The sequence below is a fragment of the Macrotis lagotis genome, chromosome 4 (genome assembly GCF_037893015.1).
Source record: "Macrotis lagotis isolate mMagLag1 chromosome 4, bilby.v1.9.chrom.fasta, whole genome shotgun sequence".
NCBI lineage: Eukaryota > Metazoa > Chordata > Mammalia > Peramelemorphia > Peramelidae > Macrotis > Macrotis lagotis.
In genome coordinates this window covers 2801192-2812677 of record NC_133661.1, presented here as the reverse complement: position 1 = coordinate 2812677, position 11486 = coordinate 2801192, and the positions used below count along the sequence as shown (strand labels likewise).

At 45.8% G+C, this 11486-nt stretch overlaps 1 long non-coding RNA gene across 1 annotated transcript; it reads right to left on the bottom strand.

Annotated features, from left to right (window-relative positions):
- Window positions 1-370: 370 nt before the first annotated feature.
- LOC141522941 (uncharacterized) lies at window positions 371-11181 on the bottom strand. Its single transcript, XR_012478253.1, has 3 exons — window positions 11112-11181; window positions 2706-2818; window positions 371-750 (listed from the first exon to the last, which is right to left on the bottom strand). It is a non-coding gene; the product is annotated as an uncharacterized LOC141522941 (long non-coding RNA).
- Window positions 11182-11486: the final 305 nt, after the last annotated feature.

The following is an 11486-nucleotide window of genomic DNA, read 5'->3' as shown; positions in this document are numbered from 1 at the left end:
TGGTTTCTAACATTTGAAATGAGGAGTAGGATGGAGAGAGCTGAATTCCAGGCTTGTGTTTCATTCAGTTAGTCATTGGTCACCCCTCCGGCATCCAGTTGTAGAAATGATATGTCTAAGGTGTTTATTTACAATGACTTAAATGTAACATTGCAAAGGAAAAACCCATACTTAAGACATTCAAGGAAAGACAACAAACAGATTCTCCAGGTTCTGACCTTCAGATTCAGGAAGACTTTGCATAGTCAACAATCTTGTTCAATGTTTCAAGGATATTGAAATAATTAAACTAAATTAAATTAAAAAAATTAAAATCAAGAATGAAAAATATTGTGATGATTGAAATATTTTACAACTACTTTGATCTGTGGGGTAAGACATAGTCAGGTATCCAAGAGAAAGCCAATGTTGAGAAGCAGGGTGATGGTTATGGTGGTGGCCTCCTTGAGAAAAAGGTCATGTGATAAGATCTCTGATGAACCCATCCATGCCAGTGAGCCAGTTGTGCTTCTCATTGTCTCCAGCTACCCATTCAGAATAGCTTCATATCTTCCCACACCAGCTATCAGGATTAGAATTGATCTGTACTTGATACTCTTAGGAAGGGCAATGACTACCATCTGAGTACTTTTCCATGTCACCTTTGCAAAAATTCCATATTCTGCTAGATCCCACTGGTGCAGATTCTTGTCTCCTGGAGTAGCATTGGTGCACTGTCCATTGGTGCAGATAGCAGCCCATCCATCCATTCTGAATCAAGAAAATGGCAAGTGTCTATTAAGCATCTCTGAAAAGGCAGGGAGTTGTTGATACTGGGAAAACAAAAGCAAAATGAAGAAATTCCTACCCTCCAAGAGCTTACATTCACAAAGAATCATTTTCACATCTGGGCTATCCCTGTCTGAGAAAAAACTGATTGGGGCAGCTAGGTGGGACAGCGGATAGAGCACCGGCCCTGGAGTCAGGAGGACCTGAGTTCAAATCTGACCTCAAATACTTAATCATTGCCTAGCTATGTGGACCTTGGGCAAGTCACTTAACCTCATTGCCTTAATAAATAAAATTTAAAAAAAGAAAAAACTGATTAAGAGAAGCATTAATGAACCAAATCATAACTCCAAAGCATCATTACTTCCCACTGTAGCATCTACCTCCCCATTTTGTGTCATCAGTGCCCCCCATTTCAAGAAGTGGGAGCTGCTCAGATCTTCTCTCAAACAGTAGTGTGAAAACCCAGGACGTTATAAGACCATTTGTTTCAGTGAGACCACAATCCACATACTTTTCCAATAAATATTAAGTGGAAAAATAATCAAAGTAATTGCTTCTGAAAAATGAACTCCTCTCTCCGAAGCCGGCCGGATGCTCTGGGGGATCCGTCAGAGTTCTGGTTCTGATTCTCACCTGGGCCACTGTTTGCTTTTCTCATTAGCCTCCCATTTCCACAGAACTTCAGAGAATTAAGATATACTATTCAATCCTTGAGACATTTAAGCAAAACTTCTCCTGAATCAATTCAATGGCTTCCCTCTTGGCAGGGCATAATGGCAAGCCTGGCTTTTACTTTGACAAATAAATTCATCCAATGGATGGGCACCACAGAACTGGAGAAGGGCAAATGAGGTTCTGGTTTGTTAAAAGCCAAGAGGACAGAATCTTCAAATTAATATCAATAGCCAGAATTGACTTTAATTTCTGGCTAAATTCAAAAGCATATTATTAGTGAAAAAGCTTGTGAACACTAGAAAAAGAAAATAGTATGCCGTCATAAAGGCTCACATTTACAGTCATCTTGTATTGTTATCTTATTTGAAACTCAAGCACCATTCAAGGCAGAGATTACAACTATAATTATTATTCCCTCCATGAAACAGAGGAGGAAATGGTCTCAAAAGAGATAGGACATAACCATAGTCACTAGTTCAAGTCTGAGACAAGATTTGAATCCAGATCCTCCCCACTTCACAATCCAGATATCTGCTAGCCACACTCCTATGGAGCTTTAGGCAAAGTATTCTCAAAGGACCTTATATGATTTTCATGAATTATGTATAAAGATGAAGACTAGATCATTTATAGCTAGAAATCTGATGGCATCATCCTTTCCTCCTAAATGAACTCCACTGGCTCCCTATCACCTCTAGACACATCCATATTTTTAAATTGCTGTTTGGACACATTCACATACACACACATAGACACATTCATAAATGCACACATTCACACAGATACATTCACACTCATCACACACACACACACACACACACACACACACACACACACACACACACACACAAGTGCTTCAATGATACCAGTCTTGCTGCTCCCCAACAAGACATTCCACCTCCCTTGTCCTTTGCCCTGGCTGTCCCCCATGCTTAGAATCCCCTCCCTCCTCACCCTAGCTTCCTTCTATCCCCAGGTAAAATCCTACCTACTATCAGAAATCTTTCTAATCTCCCCTAATTCTTCCCTCCATTGATTATTTCAGATTTCTCCTGTCTAGAACCTTGTTTGTAGAAAGTCGTTGACGTCTTGTCTCCCCACTAGATTGTGAGCTCCTGGAGAGAAGGGCCCTTTGATCCAGTGGAATGTGAGAACCATTCAACACACAAGTCCACCATCTCTGTCCTGGGCAGAGACCAGCACACCTCTGGAGGCATTCATTCTGTTTGAAAGGAAACTCTCAGTTTTCTGATTCTGACCTGTTTTGTTGTCTCTGGAATTTGGTTCTTTTGAATGGATTTCCTTAAAGGAGCATGGGCAGCTCTGTAACTTCCAGTGCAGGTTGCCCTCGATGGTGAGGAATTAGTGAAATCTAGGATTGAAAATGAGCAGTTCTGTCTGTAGAATTTCTGCCCTCATAAATATGGCTCGGTGTTCCCCAAAGTGCCATCCAAACATTCACTGATGATCGAAGAGGGGTGGCAGCCATAAAACCTGGCTCCATTTTCCCCTTTCACATCAAATTGAAAATGCAGTAAGCACCAAGAAGTTAAAAAAAAAAAAGCCCTTCTGAATTATTCCCGCCCACAGTCATATTCATTTTTCACTTGAGTCATTTGGGGTCCACTGAACCAATGAGGGGGAATGAGCCTTGCATGACTGGGTGATTAAAGGGTGAGTTGTACTGGCTTGGGGAGGAAGGCAGGTGCCCCAGCCTTCTCCTCTGGCCTGGATCCATCCTTATGAGTGAAGAGGAGAGAGGAGAGGCAGGGAAAAGGCAGCTGCTCAGGAGCTATGTCCTGGTGACCAGGCTGATGGGCAGCCCCAATCCTCATTGTCCTAAGGTTTCCATGAGGGGCAGGGAACAGTAGAGACAGGCAGTTTGAATGATGAACTGAAATGCAAGAACATTCCACGACTTCTCTGTCAGTGAGCTGCTGACGATGTTGTTGGACCCGAATGTTCCAGACTTACAGCACTGGTGGTCCTTCCACACCGGCTTGACTACTCTCATTCTGCAAAGGAGAAGGACCCAGGAGAGGAAGGGACTTGCCCGAAATTCATAGTGGCTGAAATTGGTCTGTCCTCCATATCCCCATGCAGTTGCCAAACCCAACTAGCCCCAGAGCTCCAAGGCTGGACTCGGAAGCAATGTTTGGACAATCATTTCACAAGACAAAGTGGAAAGTTTTGTTTTGCCATCCAGCCTTGAGACCAAATTATCATTTATGCCCAGATCCCAGAAGAGAATAAAGTTCAGCCTCTGCAGTCACCTACTTTCAAGTATATAGTCAGGACATGATCCACTAGGAAACCGAAGGCAGCCAGCTTCCCTGCAACAATCTGGGGGAGAAAATTTCTAGCACCAAGTCCTAGAGCCCAAACCAATCCCATAGGTCAAGGCAATATGCAGGTGCTGAGAAGCAAAGACAAAAAAAATGAAATAGCTCCTCCCCTCAGAGAGCTTCCATTCCCCTGGAATGATGTGGCATGGCAGCAAATACAAAGAGGAGTCAAGGGCTTTCATAGAGAAGGAAAGTCAAGGCCTCCTCTCAGACCTGAGCCACAAAATGAAGACCACCAGGGCTCCAGTGACCACTGAGGAGGAGGAAACAAATTCCATGCCTAGGACTTAGTCAGGAGGGAGGACTCTGAGGAGGGTAAGAGAAGAACAGAGTATATGGAGAGAAGCATGGGGAAGGGGGTGGGGGGAGTCAGACCAGAGAGAAAGAACTAGAGAAAGCAGATACAGAGGATGGCCTTCCCAACTGTCCTAGATGGTCACTGGTTTGCCCTTGAGGCTCCTCAGAACTGGGAAGCCCCTCACTTCCTGAAATGACTGCTTGGATTTGGGGATACACAAGGGCATCATCTACATAGTGGACACATTCACATCCACATGCATGACCATACACACACACACACACACACACACACACCACACACACAGATTCCTTATGTTGAGTCCAAATCTCTCTCTCTCCCCTTGTAAGTTTAGCTCCATGAGTACTAGTAGGGGCTTTATTATCAGACATGGACATCAGTGATCAATTCAGCCTGGGGACCAGCCCACTGCCATTAGGACACAGATCCCAACTGAGCTGTGGCATTGCAGATGATCTGAGGGAGCTGCCTGTGACACCCCCCCCCCGATCCCATCTGAGCTGTGGCATTGTGGACAACGTGAGGGAGCTGCCCATGGCACCTCGGGCACAAGTGAGGAGCCCTTATTGCTTGAGAATAGATGCGATTCCAGCCCTGTCCTCCCGGGTCATACTGTCTCACATCAGCTCCATAAAAGTAGCCCACCTGTATTTTGCATCTTTAACTTCACCAGGTGCTAATATTCTGGAATAATAAAAGTCACAAGGAAGTCACTGCCTCCACTTCTGAGCACCTTCAGAACCTGGTGTTTTGTCTGGAAATGGAGTTTGGAGAGGATCCTAGAGCCGGGGGTGGGGACAGAAAGAGCCAGGCCCCTCTGTGGTTTGGTGTCCACAGGCCCGGGCCACAACAACCTCCCACCTACCGTCCGTTCCAGGACCCTGGCCTAGTCCCATCAGACTGATGGAAACTGGTCCCCACAAAGTCAGAGAAGCCCGAGGGGGGCCCAAAATCTGACTTTGGCCTGGATGATGGCAGCAGCCAATAGACACCAACTGTCCCTCTGCCCTTTGGAATCTTCCCCACCTCATTAGGGCAATTTGCAGCAGAAGGAAGGGAAGGCAGAAAGTCCTGGATTGAGGGAGTCATGGGCCTGATCCTTTGCCTCATCTGGCCTTGCCCAGGTCACCCTGAATGCTGCAGCCTGGAAGCAGGCTACCAGCTGAAGACACCAGCTTGACCCTCCCCTTCTGTAGGCGAGGCAGAGTCCTCTTCACCCTGGTTTTCTCATCTGGAAAAGGACCCTGTGGACCAATGACTTCATTACGAAGCTTCAGATTTTATGGGGGGGGGGGGGGAGAGTTGGTCTTTTGTTCACAAGAAGACTAGGATATCAAGAGTTAATGACATGACAAGCACATGGATTGAATTGGGGGGGGGGGGCTGTGCTGAGTCCCCATCCTCACTTTCTCCTCTGGAGCCAACTGGAGTCGATGGCCAGTTGAGGATCAGGACGCCTGGAGATGGCACCCAGGCAGCCAGTGTCAAGTATCTGAGACTGAATTCAAACTCTTGTCCTCCTGACTCCAAGATCAGTGCTCTGTCCACTATAGCTGCCCTGCTATAATTTTACAGCTCTGTAAAGTCAGGGCCATCCTCATGGGGTCATCAGCTTGAGAACACCTCTGACTTGCCTAGATCTCGCGCTTGGGGATGGTACTCTGAACACAGTAGGTGCCTAATATTTGTGGCTTGCCAGCTCAGACTGGGGCAGGCTGGACTCTGGGAAACCAAGTCAGGCAGTTCTCTGGGCATCTTGAAAACTTCTTTGTGCAGAAAGGAAGGAGGAAAGAAGGAGCTGCAACATTTAGTTGGCTTTTCCCACAGGGATACAGAATTCATTGACTAGGTGCACATGAAGGGGCAGTTAGGTGGCATAGGGGATAGAGCACCGACCCTGGAGTCAGGAGGACCTGAGTTCAAATCTGGCCTCAGACACATAATAATTAGCTAGCTGTGTGGCCTTGGGCAAATCACTTGACCCCATTGCCCTGCAAAAAAAAAAAAAATGATGCGTGTGAGCCCCACCCCACCCCAGACTATCAGGCCAGAGCCTTGGGGGTTCAGTCTTGTTTCTCAGCTTATGTTTGTTCATAGGGCATAGACAACACTGACTGTTCATGGGTCTGAAAGAAGTTAGTCAGAGAAGGTAGCATTCTGTCCATTAGCAAATGCAACCTCTCAGCAGAAAAAGAGCCACCCCCACCCCTGCCACACACACACACACACACACACACACACACACACACACAGACACACACACGCATACAGACACAGAGACACACACACACAGACACACACACACAGACACACACGCATACAGACACAGACACACACACAGACACACACACATACAGACACACAGACAGACACACACACACAGACACACACACACACAGACACACACACACAGACACACACACACACAGACACACACACACATACAGACACACATACAGACACACACACACAGACACACACACACATACAGACACACACACACAGACACACACGCATACAGACACACATACAGACACACACACACAGACACACACACACATACAGACACACATACACACACCCTTGTCTCTGTCTCAGACCCCTGAGCTACAAAGTCTGAATAGGGAGGACAGGTTTGACACCAAGCCTGGCCTGGACCCATGGAATGGCTTCTAGGGACCCTGAGCCACATGATGGGGAATTTACTTCTTTTAAAAATAAGTTTGATTGGGGGTGGCTAGGTGGTGCAGTGGATAGAGCACGGGCCCTGGAGTCAGGAGGACCTGAGTTCAAATCCGGCCTCAGACACTTAATAATGACCTAGCTGTGTGGCCTTGGGCAAGCCACTTAACCCCACTGCCCTACTGCCCTGGGCCTTGCAAAAAACTGAAAAAAATAATAACAATAAGTTTGATTGGCATCTTTTAGGATGTTTTTACCACCTTCCTTTCTTCCACTCTCTCAGACAGCCAATAGCATTTTAGAAAGAAAACAAAGAGAATGGAGGAGAATAAACCTCACCTACTATGGGCTTCTTGGGGGAAAGAATGACCCGGGGCTCCAGGAAGCAGGGTCAGAAATCAAAGATGCCCCCTGGGCCTCTGGGTCAGGCCAACTTTGGTCCTGCCACTGGACTTTGGGGACTGTGGAAGAGACAATGAGGCTGATGACTTTGCCCAGCTCTGTTCCCTTTGGTCATTGTCCCATCATGACCTCCTTGGTCCTCTTCAAGTGCAAAGGACAAAACATAATGTTTGTCCATCTATGGACCTCTGCTTCCCCCAATAGGAGATAAGCCTTTTGAGGGCAAGAACTGCTTTATCTTTATCTCTGAACCTCCAGAGCTTAGCCTGGGGCCTGGTTGACTGAATCAAGCATGAAATACTTCTGGATAGGGGCAGCTAAGTGTTGCAGTGGATACAACACTGACCCTGGAGTCAGGAGGACCTGAGTTCAAATTTGGTCTCAGATATTTAATACTTATCTGTGTGACCTTGGGCAAGTCACTTAACCCCATTGCCTTACAAAACAAACAAGCAAACAAAAACAAAGAAATAACTTATGGATTAATCAATTGGGAGGTTCCCAATGGTTGGAATGATCCCTGCTAATCACAGATAAGGAAGCTGTCCTATTTGAAGGAGTCATTGGTAACAAACCAAAAGGTGAAAATATGAGGGAGGGAGGAGGACTCACCCCAGATGGGAAACCAGGTTTGGACAATACCACTAGAGCAGGGCCTCCACGTCCAGTCACTGGCCAGTAAGCCAGGCCCGGAGACCAGAGGAAGTGTGTGTGTGTGTGTGTGTGTGTGTGTGTGTGTGTGTGTCTGTGTGTGTGTGTGTGCATGTGTGTGCATGTGTATGTGTGTGTGTATGGGAGAGTATGTGTGTGTGTTTCATAAAAAATGTGAGCAGGCCATGGTCCACAGCCCTCCAAGGACAGTCTCTCAAGCCAACTTTATGATGACTGGCCACCTTGGCCCCCTGGTAATGCTTCCCCTTTCTGGGAGGGGTTTACCATCTTACTCTCTTCCCTCTGCCAGACTTCAGCCCTTTTTCCCTTTAGCTGTTTTTTCTGCCTTTGTACCACTAAGTTTCTGGCATGGGCATAAGAATCTGGAGTCTGCCAGCACCTTCTGTCCAAGGTCTCCCATGGCATCCCCACTTCAGACCTCTGAGGAGCTAGATGTTATTACAAGGATGATTATTCCCACTTTACAAATGAGGAACCTGAGGCTCACAGAGACTTTGGGGCCACAGCCATGCATCTAGTATCAGATTCAGGATTTGAACTGGGGTCTTCCTAACACCAAAGCAAGCAATCTACTGAGGGGCGGCATGGAGTAGTAGGGAGAGGAGTCAGGCTGGTTGGAGTTGAAATCCTGCTTCTGACTATGAGACCCTAGAAAAGTCACTTAGTTTGATTGATTCTGTTTTCTCCTTTGTAAAATGGGGGAGAACACTAGTATCTCTGTTGCACAGGTTGCCAGGAGCTCAGATGAAATCATGTCACTAAAACCTGTGGCTTCTTCAGGCAAGCATTTCTTCAGAATTTATAACATGCCCCCCCCAACCAACATTTCCTTTGCATTTTTTTTCTTAAGTAAGTTGTCCTGATGCATCTATTTTTACATCACAGTCATCACTGGCTGCAATGTCCCATCCTGTCGAAGCCCCTGTCTGACCATCGTGTCTGGCTACAGCAGTGTCACCAGCCCTCCATAGAAAGGGTAGAGGGTGGGGCTTTCCCCTCTCCTCCAGGGTCTAAATCAGCTATGTTATCATAACCCACCAACTGCTTTAATTCATTTATATTACTATGGGAATTATCTAAGCTGTTCCTTTGGTTTTGCTTTCTTTGCCATTCACAGACATCCCATCCCCAGTGATTTAGGTGTGGGTTTGGGTTTTCTGAGTTCTTTGCATTCCTTGGGTCTTACACTGAGTCACAGTCCATAGCATTGCTGAGCCCCTAGCCCTGACCACCATTTCCAAGAGGAGACAATGAGCCATGCTCACTTCATTCATCTCCTAGACTTCCATCTGCTCACCCCTGGCTGGGCACCCTCTTGTGTTCCCCAGAATATTTTCTGCCTCCTCTCTAGGCATTGTCTCTGTTCATGGAATGTAAGCCCCCTAAGTGGGAAACCCTCCAGCTGAGTGGTGTCTGACACAGAGGAGGAGTTGAACACAGGTTTTCTCTATCATTCCCATCCCACAACATGTTTAGCCACTTCCCAATCAAGGATTGTTGACTTTATTCCCAATATTTTGATACCACAAAAAGGTGTTTCTATAGTATTAGTGAGGATGGCCTTTCTTTCTATAGCTGATGCTCTCATAGACCCAATAGTGAAATCTCTGGGTCATACTAGAAGGACAATTTGGTGACTTTTCCTGGACCAATTCACAACCCCATCAACAATTCATTAATTTGCCAGACATCCCACAGTCCCCAGAACATTGACTCTTCCTATATTTTGGCATCTTTGCTGGTTTACTGAGTGGAAATTAAAACCCTGGAGTAGTTTTCAATGGCATTTCTCTTATTATTCCTGCTTTCCTTCCTCCTTTGTTAATTTTAAAAGCATTAAGTGGCTATCCCCACCACCCTGACCAATGGAAAAGTCTTTTGTCTCATGATACCACCACCACGGATGATCTACTTCTAGTATCACCCACAAAATAAATGTATGCATATGTGTGTGTGTGTGTGTGTGTGTGTGTGTGTGTGTGTGTGTATATATATGTTCATATGTGTCTAGGTGTAGATATACACACATCTATATATACACAGATTATATAAATGTGAGGGGGGTAATGCTGTGCATTCTAGTCATTTTCCCTCTCCTAGAAAGGTAATCAGCTTTTTGACTGCAGTGAACATCCATTGAGAAGGATTTTCATTTAGGGCAGGAGCTCATCAAAAGCAAGGGAGGACAATATGGAAACATGTTAAACCCAATTGTGCAATTGTGCATGTAGAACCTACGTCAGATGGTTCACTGCCATGTGGGGGGGGAGGGAAGAGAGGGAGACAGGGTGGTAGAAAGATGTAGAACCGAAAAACTTGCCCAAGGATGAATGTTGAAGGCTCCTTTGCACGTTATTGCAAAAGAAGGAAAAACGTGGAGAACCAGCATGAACTGATGCAAAGTGAAATGAGCAGAATCAAGAGAACACGGAACCCGCATGTTGTCATGTGATCTCCTGAGACTAACTTAGCTATTCTCAGCAATACAATGATGCAAGAAAATTCGCAAGGGCTTAAGATGAAAGGAGCTGTCCATTTCCAGAGAAAGAACTGATGGCATCTGAATGCAGAGACTTTACTTTCTTTAATTCCTTGGGTTGGGGGGGTTGCCTGTTTTCCTTTCACAGCATGACTTACATGGAACTGTCTCTTTCATGACTACCATGCATCACCTATGTCAAATTGCTTGCTTTCTCAATGGGGGAGGGGAGGGGAAAAGAAAATTTGAAAAAATGTTAGTGGTCTTCACATATAATTTAGAAAAGACAGGAGATGGGTGATGAAACCAGGAATAATATCTTAGATCCCTAACAGAATAGGAGAGACATGAATCAAATTCTTATGTGTGGCTCCTTTCCTGGTCCCTTGAGGGACCCCAGAATGATTCCAGATGGTTGCATAACCACCTCCTCCTGTGGACAGCCTCCCAATAGATGCCTTGTCTAAAACACCAATTAGAGCAAATGGAGAAATTTCCAAGACTTGCAGGCTTCTGTATCCAGTCACAATCTCTCTCCTGAGCTCAAGTCCCACATCCCCACCCACCAAACATTTGCCTTAAGCTCATGTCCCAGAGACACCAATCTAAGTATCCAAGACCAAAGTTGTGATCTTTCTGTATAAAGATGACTTCTCATTTAAATTTTCCCATGATGATCAAGGGCACCCTAGCCTTCCCAGTCTCCCAAGTCTGTAACTTTTAGTTATTCTTAAATCTTTGCTCTCCCTCACCCTACATATCTCACCAGGGTTCAGGTATTGTCTCTTCTCCCTTCATAGCAGCTCTCATAGTTGACTCCCTCTCCCTAATTGGTGCAGATCTAGTCATAATTCAGCCTCTTATTACCTCATACTTGGACTGTTCCAGAAGCTTCCTATGTGGCCTCCCTATCCTCCCCTTCCACTCTATCATCCACAAACCTGAAGGACATCTGATCAAGAATAACAGTGAGGGCATCAGATGTCATCAAGGACCCACAGGCATGAAAGCCTCTCACCCCAGAATCTGATTCCCAACACTCTAGCAACATGACTGCCAAAGAGCAGGAGTCAGCCTCATGTCTAAATTGGGTCATGGTCTTTCCAGCCATGGTGTCATTTAAGGACTATTCACATTCCTT